Source organism: Mya arenaria, chromosome 9 (genome assembly GCF_026914265.1).
Source record: "Mya arenaria isolate MELC-2E11 chromosome 9, ASM2691426v1".
NCBI lineage: Eukaryota > Metazoa > Mollusca > Bivalvia > Myida > Myidae > Mya > Mya arenaria.
Window position 1 is genome coordinate 858518 of NC_069130.1, and position 17317 is coordinate 875834.

General features: G+C 32.8%; 1 long non-coding RNA gene across 1 annotated transcript; it reads left to right on the forward strand.

Annotated features, from left to right (window-relative positions):
• The first annotated feature begins 8932 nt into the window (after positions 1-8932).
• On the forward strand, positions 8933-13340 carry LOC128246745 (uncharacterized). The gene is made up of 3 exons (XR_008263349.1): positions 8933-9042; positions 11943-12123; positions 13252-13340. It is a non-coding gene; the product is annotated as an uncharacterized LOC128246745 (long non-coding RNA).
• Positions 13341-17317: the final 3977 nt, after the last annotated feature.

Here is a 17317-nt window from a genome sequence, read left to right on the forward strand (position 1 = left end):
AAAATTTCAGGATTTGTTTTATGTTTGCATAGTTACTTGGATTATAAAATCACTCTCTGTAAAAATTATTCCACTTTTCTAACATTATTAGTCTTCAAATTTATTGGAATTCCTGTTATGATAGCATTTCAGTTGCTGTCATTAATTTTCAACTCAATGTTGTGATTATTCATTTAAAATTATTTTAAACTTCACATTCCATAAATGGCTGTTCTTACTTTTTGACTAAATATTGTGAGTATTTTTACACATAAGTAAGTCTGCCAATTCATGGATGGTCAGTTTTGTCATTTATTGGTCTTTTTTCCCTTTTTTCTTTTCTTCCTTTCAGTGAGATATAAAGCCATAGATTAGAATACATCCATGCCACTCAAATTTAGCCTCTCAGAATGATGGGAAGGATTGCAGAACTGAGGTAACTTAGAACTATGATGCATATTTACCAGAGAATATCTCATGAACATGCAATTTGCTTAATTTTCTTTGGAATTATACCTTATTGTAAGCTATTGAGAACTCTTTATAAACTGTGACATTTTGTGTATGACACATTTTATTATTTGTAAAATAAATGCTTTTGACATTTTTCTAAGCTGTAAAGTTGAATTGATTCTTAAATTGATTCTGATAAATACCAACCTGTGTATAGACATCAAACCTCATAACATATATAAACATAGTTGTCCCTCTCTGAATAATACATAATTATCTTTTATATGTTTCTTTTTACTTTCAGATTCACTCTCACCTGACTGATGCAGATTCAGTAACCTAATTGTATGTACTTTTTTGTCAAATTGTATTTTTTGCTCTATTAAAAATATAATGTTGACCTTTTTGAGGAATAATTTGGAAAGGAAAAATAAATTATTATAAAGAAAAAGTAATTTGCTATGTACAAAAAGTGGACAAAAATGTTGAACAGTATGAAGTTTTAAATTAGAAAATCCTTACTTCTCTCGGTTTGTATGTCAACTTTATTAAGATCATATCTGGTAATATAATGTATTCCCTTAATTAATTGTGATAAAACCTTTTTAAACTGTATGTTTACATCTGTATATGTATGTTGCCATATAAACTGAATGCATGTAGTTTCTTTTGTGTACATGTGTATTGAAATCAACCCATTCCTTTGTTATATTTTCAGGCTCATGATGGTTTCTGAGAAAAATCAGCTTGGTGTAATTTGACAGTATTTTGCAGTATTTGACAGTGGTTTTATCATGCAAAAGTCATACCATGAAGTGTCTCACAGATTCTCTCTCAATTCCTGCAATATCCAAGATTACAGTGTAATGCAAAGAGGATTAATTTTCTTGCAATAAGTAGTATCTTTACTTCCAAATACCCCGGTACAGCATGAACAGTTCCTTCATTTTTTGAATGACTATAGAGTAAAAAAAAAACATATAAAATGTTGTCTTTTTATGTGTAAAACTTCGCATGATATGAATGGTTACAAATACATGCATGGACATTTTGATTCCAAATCTATGCACAATTTGATTCCAATAATTAACCACAAATGTATTTTAGATTTGGTTTGAAACAGAAATATTGTCCTTTTGTTTGTTTCTAAACACTAAGTATTATTATTCGTGTTTATAGTTTCCATGTCAATTTAAAAAAAGTCAGTTCTTTAACAGATGGACTCTTACTCCCACATAAGATTTACCACAATTTATACTATTGTTTTGTTAATCCAAAAAGGATGAATAAATGTTGAAAACAATGGTTCTAATGAAGGATATCTATTTTAATTTGAAGGAAATGTGTATAAAACATAGTATTTCTACCATTTGAGATCATAGTAGATCAAAGTAAATCTTTTAGCATTCACCAATCATTTAATATTTTTGCATTTTCAGCTATTAAATACACAGTTACAATCTTGTTATCAGTACTAAATATTTTCCAGTAATGAATTACTAAGTACGTAGTAAAAGGGTTAACAGTCAAAGTTTATGTTTGTCAAACATGTGTATGCATTGATATTGAATAAGTGTTTCACTTTAAACAGTTGCCATGGTAACTAGAGTCTAGTTTTCTTAGGAAACTGTTTTTGTTTTCTAAAAACCTTAGTATTTTCAATGTTATACCTTTTTAGCATGTCCGCTTCAGTCAATGAAATATTTCTGTTATTTTTTAGTCATTCGGTCATACTTTGTATACAATTATATTTATAATTTAACCTTGAAAATTGCTGACAATCTCATACTTATATTAAAATAATCAGAATTGCTAGATGGGTTCAAGGTTACCTTTTTTACAATTGTCAGGCAAATCAAAGATATACATAATTCTCCTTTTTAAGAAAAAGCGATGTTTCTTAGCATTTTTTTTTGTATTTTTATTGAATGGTTACCATGGCAACTAATTATTTTTTCCTTTAATCTTCCTATTTATAATACTATTGACTACTTAAAAAGGCAAAAGTCAAGCAGTGAATGGAAGAATGTAAATGTACTTTGTCTTTTACCTTATTGCTAGCTCATTCTTCAAACTATATGGCATTTTGAAAATTTCTTAAAAATAGACGTTTTTTCATCATTTTTTTAACGTGAAATCATTTGCTTAAAACATGGTTTAAGCTCTGATATTTAGGAATGTGTATTAAATTGATAGAAAATAAACAAAATGTGTTGTTTTACATTATTTATTTCATTTAAATTCCGAAGTTTTGAATTTGACCTATTTTGGCAGAAAAAATGATAAAAATGTAAAATTTAAAGGGCCATAATTCTGTCAAAAATTGATGGATTTTTTTGCATATTTGAGTTTGTAATGACTTAACCTTTGTAATGATATATCACTTGACTATACCGCTTGAAAGTATTTTTTTACGTTGTTATTGCTACCATTGGCTGCTGATGCAGAGTGGTATTTTTGATCACGGATAATCTGAGGGGGGTAAAACCCAAACAAATTATTGGTTTAATATCAGTAAGGACTCAGTATCGGAAAGTCGCGAATATTTATCAAAACATTAGAGTAATGAGATTCGTAATTTGTTCAATGGTTAAAATTAAAACATAAATCCTGATTTAAGGTAGCTCATCCCTAAAGAAAACCACCTCGTGAAACTCTCACGTTTCATGTTAAATTGCACAGGGCTACAACTATTTTGAGAAATTCAAGGTGCCGTTTCGAATACATCCAGAAGCACAAATTATTATTATTCTTTCTTTTCTTTGTTATTGTTTTTATTATCTTACATTTAATTTATTACAGAAATTTATATATTATTTTCGTTAAATGTTAATTAAATACATTTTAAACATAAATATTAGCTTCTTTCTAGATTTCATTGCTTGCAGGCAACGCAGAAATAGCTGTTTTAGAATTTCAAATTATATTTTGTTTAAAAATAAACGGTAAAACATTACAGATAAAACATAAAATATGTTTTCCTTTATGTTCCGAAACTAATAAGGCAACGCAGAAATAGCTGTTTTAGAATTTCCTAGAACAATTAAGTAAATTATTAATAAAGAACTGGTCATGAACATTTCGAGCACTCGTTGCTATTTCCGCAAAAGTGAAGTTTTAAACATTATTTTCTTAGATTAACAATATATCTAATTTGCAAGAGAAGATCTAATGTTTTGAATGCCAGTCAAAGATTGTGCTTATCTACTTTTGAGTGATCAAACTTTCCTCACGACAATAACACAGTTAGTTCAAAAAGATCTATGAATGCTTCTAAGGCCACAACAAATTGATCATTTGTTCGTCGGATTTGTTGCACCTAAAATTCGAAAAACGATAAAAAAAAATAAAAAAAATTGTTCCCGCACATATTATTTGGCCGCGCGGATTTTTTTTTTATACTTCTGAATTTCCACTATTTTCTGAATTTTTCTTTAACTTAAAATTTAAAGCCGTAACGTCGACTTCGTCTATTTTTGAAGGTGTTTCTATGCTTTACATTCTTCGCGAGCAAACTTTCCTCGTGTCAGGACAAAATCAGGTCCGGGTAACCGCAAAACAGCTGATATTTGTTAACAGTCTTTTTTGTCGGGAATATTTTGCAGGACGCACCGTCGTTATTCATTTCCGGTATTAATTTTCAGTTTACTAAATCAGTTTCGTAATGTAAAAACACTTTTTAAGTGAAAATCAGTGTCATAGTCAATGGATTATAGACTTCAGTAAACAACAGCAGTTTCACAGCGTCGAAGGCAATAATGATCTATGTGTGGTTTAAGTAAATTTGTACTCAAAATTTAGTGCTAAATAAACTTAATCAGATTTTGAGTGCAAAACTTCTATTCAAATACACGCCGGACACACGACTTACAACCATTGAACATGTTTTTGTGAGTTAATTTTTTTTAAATTCTAAAATGCATCTCTAAGTATTCAATTACTCGTAAGTGTTATAAACAGATAAAAATGTAGGACTTGTAAAAGTCTGTATTTACACATATAGTATTATAATGCAACAGTCAATTGTAGCCATGGCTACCCCATGTGCGGGGATAGCCGGAGAAATTGGCTGTGTTTTTTACCTTTCAGGTGGCCTCGCAGTGCCGGGTGAATGCGATGGTTTTTTCTTCGCGCAAAATATAGCGGGGAATTTGCCTTTCCTAGGGTCTCTGGGGTGCGGGGGCATTTGGCGGGGATTTAACCATCAGTTCATTCCCGCAGGGTGGATATTTTACCCGGGTTTGGCTTGACCGGAAGTCGAAGTTCCCGCTATTCCCCAGACCTTGAGAGGCTGTGGTTACAATTGACTGGTGCATAATAACATCAGTAAAATCAGAAAATAAAACCTTTTATAAGTAAAATGACTGTTTTGATTTTCTAAATTCTTTGTTCTTATCGCACTTATTTTCTTTGATCGATTAGTGATAAAGTGGCCTGTTTCTTACAGGCATTGAAGCTATTGAGGCTATCATGTTTTTCTTTTTCAAGGCACGGACCTATAAACCATAGGTTCGTGGTTAAGGCGAGGTCTTGAAACGAAAACCTCTTTATTTCACCACCTGCTCTTATATAATGACTGGTGCGACATATGCAGATTTGTTTGATACTGCTTCAATTATACTGTCCCACAATTCAATTCAGTGTATTTTTTTCAGAAATGTTCTCTGTGTTATATACATTTTTGATAATTTGCCATGTCAATGTCACTATAATTTTATCCTGTGATTCAAGAGCCTCAAATTTAGACCTGATCCAATATTTAGAAATGCTCAAATTTTAGAAATGCTCAAATGATGAATTACTCTTACTTGTCTAAAATGTTTTTTTGTGATAGTAAGTTAGATTAGTACGGAATTAATACAATAGTTGTTTTTTTGGTCTTCGAATAATTGCACGTAACTGTGAGGAATGCTGTCTTTACAATACTATCCACATTTAAATTGCTGATGCAATAAATAGTAAAGCACTGGATCTTATTGCCATTTGTTAAATATTGAGACAGATGTTCATGTGATACATTCAAAACCTTTTCATTTATAACTGAGAACCTTTTTTGCAATTAAAAAGCATTTCTTAACATAATCGTATGATAAATTTGGAAAGAAATATACATTTTTAATTTTTTTTTTTTTTTTAATTTTCGCTCTTCGCTCGCCTCTGATTTTCCTTAAATTTAAAAAAAAGTATTTTTTTTTTCGCTCGCTCGCTCCTACTTATTTTGGGCAAAATCCGTAGAACAAATGATCAATTTGTTGTGGCCTAAGATGTAACCCGTTCTTTTTTTATAAATACTGAGTAATATTAATGCTAATTCGCTTTCGTTCCAAATAAACTGCAGACGAAAACAACTGTTCGAACATAAATTCGATCTTATATCATCTTTAAAATATGTTTTTAAAATGTATGACTCTGTAGTACTAACTTCCCGGAGAAATCACTTATTTGCCCCGCCCACTTAAAAAATTGTGGACAACCAAGCGTGGTCTTCACTCTTTATTTGGAAAACGACCCGTCTTCAAGCGAATATGACTGATCCATGACAATGAGTGGTGACTGAATACCCTCATTTCATAAAACAATCTCTTAAACTTGGAAATTTTGCTTTTTGTTTTTGAAAATGATATATGTCTTGTAATTGGAACCCACAAAACTCATATTTACTGTTCATATATTAACAGTCAAAATTGTATAACTATACTTGTAACCATCGTATTGTATCTGTATAAGAACAATGAGACCTTTTTAAAATAAATCTGTTTAAAATGATAAAAAAAATCAGAGCCTTTTTGGCGATAAACGAGACGACCTATTAATTTTTTTTCTGTCATTTTGTCATTAACAAAAATGAAAGCATTGTACGTTTGTTTTTTTAAATCATTAAACATTATTTCAGGGGGACTCTGAACATGACAACCGCATTTTAACACTAGCTACACTGCTGTGCAGCACCCTCGTGTACAACATGAAGGGAGCGTTTGACCAGGATGCTGTCAACAAACTTACGTATCCTTTATAGTTTTGCTGATAGTCTCCGCTACGTTTCAGCATAACTTGACTTCCGATGGATTGACAGGCAAGTTTAATCCACAAAGTCTTATTAAAAATTGGTGTTTATGATGTGGAAACATTCGCAGGGAGCTAATCAATATATCTGTTTTTTACATGTGTATCTTTTTATTTTACATGGGCTTTGAAGAGTTTTATGTCTTTAAGACCTAGACTCGACGATACGCTTCAGCAACACAACATTGAATATATGTAAAGAATGTTTAGTACTATGTTGCCAAATTACACACACGGACCTTAATTTATGTCGAGTATATTTGTTTGGAATTTGAATTTAAGCCATTTAGCCCTTTATAAGAGTTTGGGCAAGAATGAGTTTTGTCAACAAGTATGATGGTCATCAAGGCAAGTGTTTGAGACTATGAACATTCGTCAAAAGTCAGTAAACCCATATACAGAGGTAGAAGAGTACTTTTCGTTATCTCTGCATAATTTCCGGGAAGAACAATACACAGATCTTTTAAACGTTTATAAAGCATATCTCTCCTAGACCTTACACGTTATGAAAGTCCAGACATAGTCATCTTTTGAAATTGTTTATAGTGCTAATATTTTTTATTCTAAACATCTAAAAACAAAAGCATTATACGAACTTACCCCAGCAGAGCTATTGACAAATTGTCTTCTTACGGTTGTAAGCGGACCGTGCACGAGAATTTCGAGTAATCCCACTAGCAGAAACATTGTATTTAGAAAGGCCATGTTAATATTCTAATGTTTATCTTTCGGAAACATGTTTCTATTTATATGCTTATAAATCCTGTATTTATTCATTTACAAAAGCATTTTGAGCAGTTGAACATCGCTATTTCGAACACCGTTTATCCGAAATTACCGATATTTCGAAAATATTTTTCGGTCCCGACTTTACTCCTTATTTGTTTAACTAAATCTTTAATCTTTAATCCAAAATCGTAAGTCCGAAATAATCGCTATTCCGAAGTAGAATTACGGTACCGATTTTGCATTTCAAACCTTTTTATCAATTCTTATTTCGAATTCGATCAGGTCATTGTTTTTCACTGTAACGTAGTTCGGTACGAAGGTTCTTATGCAATATAATATTGACCATGTATAAGTCGATCAGGTTCTTGGAACAAGGTGTTTACTCTTGTTTGAGCTTATCATCTATATTTGGTGTTGAAGTGGAATTAACGTCAATAGTATTATACAACATTAGGCTTTGTCGTATATAAGGTCGCTCCGACATAAGTCGAGCGGGCTTATCTACACTTAAATCTATACGATTACATCTTGTGTAAATCATCTTCAATAAATGTTAACACGTTGGCGTCTTCTTCATTACTTCTCAGTTACTATGTCACATCAAACCATAGTTCGAATGCACTCGGGCATCGGCTTGAGGAGACAATGGAGTACAATTAGCGCTTGTTAAAGAATGACATTGAGCACGTGTATGTTATAAACATCTATGTCAGAAAATGACCGATTCATTTGGGTAATATAATTGCTGGTTAACACAACCTGAACATATTCGAAAATGTCTATATCACCAAATTCGATTGCCGCATTGCTCACTCGACCCGCTATCGAACAATCCGTGCTATGTTCCGAATGCATACACGTGATATCATTTTGTTTTAAATGTTTAATTGTTGTTTAAATAAAAGTGTGTACTTATTATTTGTCATTTATGAAACAATAAATCAACATATATGTTTGTATACAAAAGATCACACAAATCGAATGTATCGTATTGTTAACTAGCCTGGGTTACATGCCCTTTACATTTCATTATCGTACTCTTGTTGTGCAGAGTACTCTGGGTACCAGACAAATAGGTAAGTGAAACCCACATTGCAATCTTCGAGACTTAGTATTTCATTTCATCTAAAATTCGCGAACGCTGTCTTTTTCTGAATATTGTTAATCCGAAATATCGCTATTCCGAAATATTTTTTTTGGTCCCTACGATATCGGATTAACGGTGTTCAACTGTATTTGTTTACTAATATTTGCAATACACTTATCGTCGTATAAGTCAGATACAGTTTTTCTTCAAAAGTGTCCTCTTATAGAAGTAAGAAACCTTTTTGCTGTCTCGATGTCTATCAATATGAACTATATAACTATCATTATTATTAAATCTTAATGGAATAGATGGATTTCTGAAATATCGAAAAACATCAAATATGGCGGAAGATGTGATGAGGGAAACAGTCTTTTGCGATGCGTTCTTCCCGGGTTTGTGCTTGCTTTGAGAGATTTTTCATTGAAATTGACCATACGTGGTAGGAAGTTAACACCAGACGATTATCTTGAATTATGTTTGGAAAGTAAAACGGGAAAAGGTGTTTTTTTTCAACAAACCCCGTGAATGCATACGGAAATTCTTTCCTCAGGACAAACGGAGATGTTTTACGTTCCCAGTTCCTGGAGATTGTGATATTTTGGAAAACCTAGAAATGCTACAATTACAAGATCTTTCACCGAGATTTCAGGCCGTTGCAGCAACGTTTATGCCATATATATACAGCCGGGGACCAAAACAACTAGAAGTGAGCAAACCAGTCAATGGATCCAGTAAGTAGTTTTAGTCTATTCTATATCATGAGCTGTGAGTTCGAATCAAGTTAATGGGAAAGGTGGAGGTTATATGCAAAAAGAAATACTCCTGTTTTAAATACTGGAGGTGATTCAAAATAAGATAATGTCGTAAAACTACTACCTTTTTTCAAATAAGTACTGCCTGCAGTTGACTTGGCGCATTACAGCTCTAATCCACCAAACCATATTGAAACGTAAAGTTGACTAAAAGATGTGTTTTGGTTTGTCATGTTCTGGGGTAAATCTGTAGTAATATTTGCGATCCAATTTTGAGAAACTATACTGCGTCTATTAATTGACCAAAAGAGGTCCATTCTTTGTTTTTTCCCTGGGAAATGCATTTCTATATTAGATCCAAATTGCATATTGTTTCAACATTTTGCTGTTTCCTTTTCAACAATGAATGCGCTGTTTCTTTTCCACAATATTGCTTGTCTATTTTAGCCTAGCTTTTTTTAGAACATTAAGTAAAATGAAATGATTGCAACACAGTATTATCTGCCCTCTTATTATTAAGTCGCGATATTCACAAAAACCCACATCGGCGGTACAATATTAACCAAACGGGACCGAAATTTCACAAGACCAATTCATAATGACTGCAAAGTCATGGTACCAGATTTATCAACCCCGAGTCCAGACTCGTTTCATGAAGTATCACTAGAGGGATTGTTTTAAACGAATTGATTCAAACACAGATAAATAGCGGGACCATGAGCCGTAGAAGGAAAATACTTTTCTGAATGTGTATCGAAAGGCTAAATATATTATGAGTACTTTTATGTCATTTTACATGACGTTCTCTCCGGCGCCAAAGTTAATATCATATTTATTAGTAACGTGACTTGACTCATATGAAATATTGGCAGAACGAAAATATGGTTGACTTAAAGCTAATATAATCTCATAATATTTTTTTCCGCGATCGATCTAAATTACCATTTTAAAACGTAAAAATGCTCAAAACCTTCTGATCAGTTGAGCTAATTAATATAATACCTTGAAGAGCGGAAAAACAGCTCCCTGCATTTAACTAATGTTGGTCGAGATAAACACTCCATCAGTCTTCACTGCCTTCCGGTAGCGACCAACAAAAAGTTAATATCATATACTTGATGTTTAGTATTTCATGATCCTGAACTTTCGTTTTTATCTTAATTAAAAACTATCATATGTCTTGATGATATCTCAAAACATTGAGAAATTTTACAAGACAGACTATGCACTGCGTACTTTTAATACGTAATTTGACGTCACACATATGACACCATGAATTAAGAGAGTTATTGAAATGACGCGAAATTAACTTATTAATATACAAACTGGTAATGTCTCACCCATTTATGAAGAGACATGTTGTTTTTCTCTGTCCGTCAGTACTTAAGTACGTCAAACCTAGTTTCAGCTCAATAACTATTGAACGCTTAGACCTAGGAACATCATATTTGGGATTCAGACTTGACTTAAACAGTTAATGACTTGTATTGATTTTGAGATCAGTAGGTCAAAGGTCAAGGTCGAGTTAATCTTGAGATGAAAATATGGTGTCCGCTAATTAACTGAAGAACCTTTGGTTCTTAGTATGCCAGTTGGTCATGACTAGTAGCTGACCTAATTGATTTTGAGATGAGTATTTCAAAGGTTAAGGTCGCGGTGACCTTCAGGTAAATAACGAAATGTTTGCAGTGACAATAAGCTGAAAAATGGTTTCCGCTCAAAAACTAAAGACCGCTTGTACCCAGAAACTTTACACTTGGTATGCCAGTTGGTCATGATAAGTAAATGACAAAATTGATTTTGAGATCAGTATGTCAAACGCCTAGGTCGCAGTGACCTTCAGGTGAAAAAAAGGTTTTCAATTTCACTATTTATGCGAAAAGCTATGTCCATTATTGATTAATGATTATTGATTAGCTGCGACCGCACATGGAAAACTCATGGAATATAAATACAGAAAAGTTTGTTCGGGCCGTTTTAAACTAATGGAGTGAAATCAGTCGGGACGAAGCCTTTGTTGGTTTTGTAACATGAGTTAAGCAATTGTCATAAATCAGTCAAAAACACGATGCGTCAGTGACCAGTTTAGACCATTTGAACGAGCTATTTTTACCAAGTGTGATCAAATCTTATTTTCGGGGTCAGGACTGTCCCATCCCAGGACTGGTTGAAGTTAGGATGCTGCTGCTGAACTTCTACTGCTGTTTTTGCAACTACTGAAATAATAAAAAGCAATGATACATATGGTTATAATACAATACTTATAATACTTTTGCTACATCAAAATCTACTACTACTCCTACAAAAGGGCCTCTCACAAACATGGTATATATAGCTTAGTGTACATACTATTATCTTAGTTCATGAACGAGAAGGTTTAAAAAAAAAGATTCTTAAAAATTACTGGTGTTGACTTAATCGGAACACTTTGAACACCTATTCACTGTGTTACGCCCTTTAAATACAATATATCTTATCGAATCATCGGCCTTTTCCTTAACGAATTGCAATCCCTTTACTGGATAAATCGTTCTACGTTTTGTGGGCGTTAAGAGGGTATGAGGCTGTCAGATTTTGTCAAAACACATTTAGGCTAAAATATGGTGTGTCGCGTAAATGCTTTCTTAACGATGCGTTATTATATGGTTTGTCGAAAAACAGAAAAATCAGCACCACTTTGATATTACATTCGGATGTCCACTTTTTTTCGCATAAATGCGATATGATAAACATGGACTAGGGTGTTTTATTCCTACTATATAATTGTTTATTGATTTTCCCTTAATACCATAATAATTGTGTGTAGGATGAGCTTACTTAAGACACTTTACGTTTTCGGCGACATTTTAATAAAGATATAAATGAGTTTGTCTTTGCAGTGTTTGCCAGTTTAACCAGATCATATGTCAAAGATCTTGCAAAGGGAGCTGTTGTTGATGTTGACTCTGCATTTCAAACGGCTGCTGCTACAATCGAAAGGAGTAAGAGACGAATGTATGAAGCAGATGAAAAATAAATCCTTGAAAAATAACATGAACTTTCTGTGGATGCGAAAAGAAAGTGAGTATTAAAACATGTTTCTGTAAGGCTAGAAGCATTTTTTGTTTATTGATATTCTTAACGTAGATGTGTTGAATGGTCCATATTGCATTCATGTATACTGTGTTAAAGAATTTGATGAACATTTCGATCCATTATAATAATTTTATCATTGACCCTATTATCAAACATTAATGTCTGGTAAACCCATGTATTTCGATATCATTTAAAACAGTGTCGCTTGCTTATAATCAATGTGTTGAATAAATGACCAATTAAACGATAGAATTAAAAGATTTAAACGTTATCTGACCTTTTCGCAAGTATTCAAGACTTAAAGTGTTGCTTAAAATTCTTGAAAACATATCTTTTTCACTTAAAATAACGTCCACACGTATGTTTTACTTTTATTTTTAGGGCTCCGAAAAAAATGTTATCGTTTGCTTTAAAGCCGAATCTTGTGGTTTGGTCTCTTTAGGTTAAATTTTTATTAGATTTGTCCCATCAGGTATTGTTTGGTTGGTATGATAAACATACCTATTATAGTATATATGCACTGTGCTGTTTGTGGAGTTTCGTTCTTCTATGTTTCTTGTTTGTGATTTTGTGTTCTATGTCTTTGGCGTTTCCCCCAGTGCCACTTACCCGGGTTTTTGTTTATTTTTTTTACTACTGAGCTTGCTTCTGTAGCTTATTGCATAACGATCTGCCTCGTATATCGAATTGTGATCAAGATTATAAAAAGACAATAATACTAACATATCATCAATACAGTTGGTGTAGCCGATATAAATTTGATAGCCATTATATATTTAAATAGGTACTCCTTCGACTTCTTAACTCCGTGTTGCCCTTAGAAATAACTACTATTCATGATGTACATTCTTTTTAAGTTATTAATGTTCGGATCGAAAATATGGCCTATAGAGTTTAAAACTATTTTTTGAAAATTTGATTAAGTTTATTTTATTTCATTCTTGTTCAATAGAGCCAAACATTATCAATGAAGATGTTGCTCAAATAGCTCATTTGACCTAGTGACAACATATGTTTGTAACTAAACCGAAACAAATCATGATAAAAATAGCATTGAACTCATAGAGAATTAACAAATAAGGGAAATACACAAACTACTGTATCAAATTACAGCATTATACGGGGAAAACTGACAACAATAGGAGGAAGCGCATAGAAAACATGGTGAGAGGCATAAACGTGAAAAAGATATTCCGGAAGGAAGAGGAATAAAAAGAATGGTTTGATTAATAAACACGGTATTTGGAAGTTGTTGTAGTTCAATTATTGAATACCATAACTTATGAATACATGACAATAAAATCGTAATATCGTTAATACATGATGCCGTGATTTGCGACGTTAAAATAATGAACCCATGAAGTTTAAAATGTTTTAGCATTCTGTGTTGCTTGAATCATATCATTTTTTTTAATTAAATTTATTTTTATTGAACCATTTTATATTTTTAATTGTTTTGGTGTTGGTTTGTGTTCTTGTTACTTTTATCAATATAAGTATAAGTTAGCTGAGGGTAAATGTGATATACGTAAATATGAGTATGATATTTTATGTTAACATACAATTATATATGCATTGTACAAATATTTTTTTTTTTATTGGAATGTAATATTAAAATTGTAGTTCTTTTCTAATGCTAACGTTATCTCCTCAGCCGATGAATTAAAAGAATTATCAAATAAAATAAAATGTATCAATGTTTATATGCATTTGTATAGAACTTTGCTTGGATTTCAATTGTTTAATTTGGCAAAAACTTCAATTGCCCACCGAGGTTAGACAGAATCTAAATTCAGCATCAGGTAGCGTCGGTTTAAGTAGATAATCATGTACAAATCTTATTGGTTTGAAAGTTTGTTTCAACATGTAGAGGGTTAATAAGACATTTATCATTATTTAGTATATGCCCGTTTTAATATTTTGGTTTTATGGTTTGCATATGTACATAGCGTTCCTTTAAACATAACATGTTTGTTCTATACATACTGACAGAAAATTCAATGTCGTCATTTAAAAACGAAAAGACGAACCTGGCAGAAAACAACCACAATATATGTGAGATCATTGAAACACAGATTTAACACACTGTTATGTGTGTGTTTTTGTTCTTATACACATCAAAATTAATAGCATATATTGTAGGTGATACTGTTTAGAAATGTCATGTCAACATTTCTGAAAATGGTTTGTTTTCTTACATTTGTTTTTTTTTCCAAAGATATTCGACGATTTTGGCTCTTCTTATTATTTTTTGTGTGAGTTACTGTTGTTATTACCATTCATGTTTATCCAAGCTTCTGTGTTAAATTAATACTCTGAGTAATAAACAACGATCCTATTTAATTACTTGTTACATGATCAAAATTCGTCGGTAATTAAGGACATCAACGGTTCCTGGCGGGAAATCTTAGTTGCTGAGGTGGACAATGTGGTACTCATTTAGTAGCCAATAATCAGCACTTTCTAAGAAAGTTTAATATTTTAAGGTTTTCCGTATACAAGCATTTGTCAAACTAGTGATCAGTGGGCTGAAGTCACGTTTGATCTTAGGGGCATTATTTGAACAATCTTGGGCCACAAGGGAGGGTTATTTACCAAATATCAAACGTCTTTTGGAATTGGCCTAGACGAGTTATAAAGTTATTTTCAATATAAGTTGCGCCCAGGATAGGACTTGTTTTGACACCGGTTCACCATTTGAACAAACTTGGTAGATGACCGATAGACAAGTATACATTTACCGGCTTTCTAAGATTTTCAGACTTTGGTTGAGGTTTTATTTATAATCAAACTTCATACTGTACAATTTTTACCTAAACTAAAGGACACGTCCTTTTTAAAGACATTCAGAGGATTAGCATTGGCTGTTGAGACTGATAATAGGACGACCTCCTCCTGATAACATTCCTCAAAAGTAGGAAAAGATAGGTAAGTAGCGTTTATGGATACATCTATTTTACTTTCGGTTCAACATCATGTCATGTAAATGCAAAAAACCTTGATCTCTCTATCGGTTTACATGTTTTCATTCAATTATCATGCAACTTGATGGCTAAGAAGCGTATGCGATAACTTGCGTTTGGAATGTATTTACGACCGATTAGCTTACATCAAATCCTCATAAATTGGTATTTAGCGAATTACCATGTGCCCGCATTTGAGACTCTTTGGATTAAATCATTATCACAACTACTATTGCTAAAGAACGAAAGGAACGCAGCAGTTCGTTCTAAATGTGGAATCAGTTCACTCTGAGCCATCCAAGTTGATAATAGACAGCGTTAACAATGATACTACTTTTTGCAAACGAACATAGCAGAGCAAACTCGCCAATCAATTAATGAAATAGTGCTCACAACGTAAATTTACAACAAAAAGACAGGCAATTTGAAACGACCCTAGAGTGGCTTCGAGCAATGAGTTTTCGACACTTCAAAATTATCGTTTGTATCTGTGCCGTCATTGTGAGCGTAATTGAAAGCTACGCTAAAATAAAACTTTTTCAATTTGTGACTGTATGGATGTCTTGCGGGGTAATAACCCTACATCTTTAGTAGTAAGTTAGTGGCGATACATCAAAGTTGATGAATGCAGTAAGTTTTCCTTGATTTAAAAAATCGATCGAAAGGCTATCGCTTGTCGGATGAGGCCGGGCGACGATCAGTAAATGCATAAACTACGTGAAGCGATTATTCCGTTTGCAAACACGCTGACAAAACCTGCACCAATCGGTGTCAAAATCATCGCTTCCTACAGGAGTCTTCTAATATATACCGGCTTCTCCAAATATGATACGACTTCTATGAAGTAAGACTTCTCCTATTACCGTTTAGATGACATGTAGCCGAAGTGTTCTATACTATAAAATGTTATTCGTTTGTTTGTTTTGAGATTATAAGATATAAAGTTAAGAAAAAAAATGTCTACCGTTTTCGGTATTCTTAAAAGGGAACTCCATGCAGGGAGAAACCTATATCAATAAACAATGAGGAACGCTGTCCGTATACGCAAAAGATTCTCGCAGTGAAAGGTTTTTAACGGATATTGATCAGATCAAGAAAGAGTTTCGCTTGGCAAAACTTCTTTTGAATAAAGTAATGAACAGACATGCAGACTGAATGAAGCAAAGCATGCGTACAATGAAACTTTTGCATCTTTTGTCTTTCAACGTTTGTTCTACGTGCAACAATCTTATAAATAATGTAATAAAAAGTACAAGGAAAAGCCCAGAAGTCGATGTTTTGTATTGCATATCGAAAATGTAGAACTGAAACTCAACGCTCTTGCTCTGTTTGGAAGAGTTTTAGTTTTCTGTGCAAAAGCAAATTTCATACACTGGATTTCTCTTTTGAGCTGAGGTTTCCAAGTCTGTGAAGGAAATAAGAGAAAAAAGTATAATGTGCAAAAGTTCGGTAAACTCCATGTTCTGGTCAGAGAGAAAGGGTATTCCTGTCTATAGGACAAATATCCGCTAATGCCCATTAGCCAACGGGAAGTGGCTACTTTGGGGCGTTTACTTATCACAGCCCTGAGTGAAAAGATTACCACAATCGAGTGGTGGTGTGATATGCCAAACGATAAACCAGGTGAGTGAGCATTTTATGGCAGGAAAATTAATTAAGCTCTGTAATGAAGAAACCATACAAGTGATAAGAGTATATATATTTTATCTATTATAGACCATTTGCACACATAGACTTTCATGATAATTTGCCTGTTTAGCAAAATATAAATTCAGCTTCTTAACAACATTTCAATAGCTAGGAAACTGTTTGAAAACAAAGGTTAAAAAGTGTTTTAAGCAGAAAGTCGCTTTTAAGTATATGTAAGAGGATGGAAAGTTTTTGTTTCTAATATCTTTACGCAAAAAGACAAATTGAGAATATGGACTGTTTCTTAATTAACAAATAAACACACGAATTCATTCCGAATCATTAGTTAAAAATGTAACTGTGGTAAAAGCTCTTGATCTTGTGTCAAAAACATGTACTTCTGTTCGGTGGACATAAGACATGATTTCTGTCACGTACCAATGGACAATGATAAAATGACAATGCATTGTTTTATATTACAGCTTTCAGGAGTTGCAGGTGTAATACTGGTTGGATGAACGAACAGTATATGACATTGATGACCTACGAAATAAAGATTACCAGAATGGTCTCGTTTGTAGTATCTT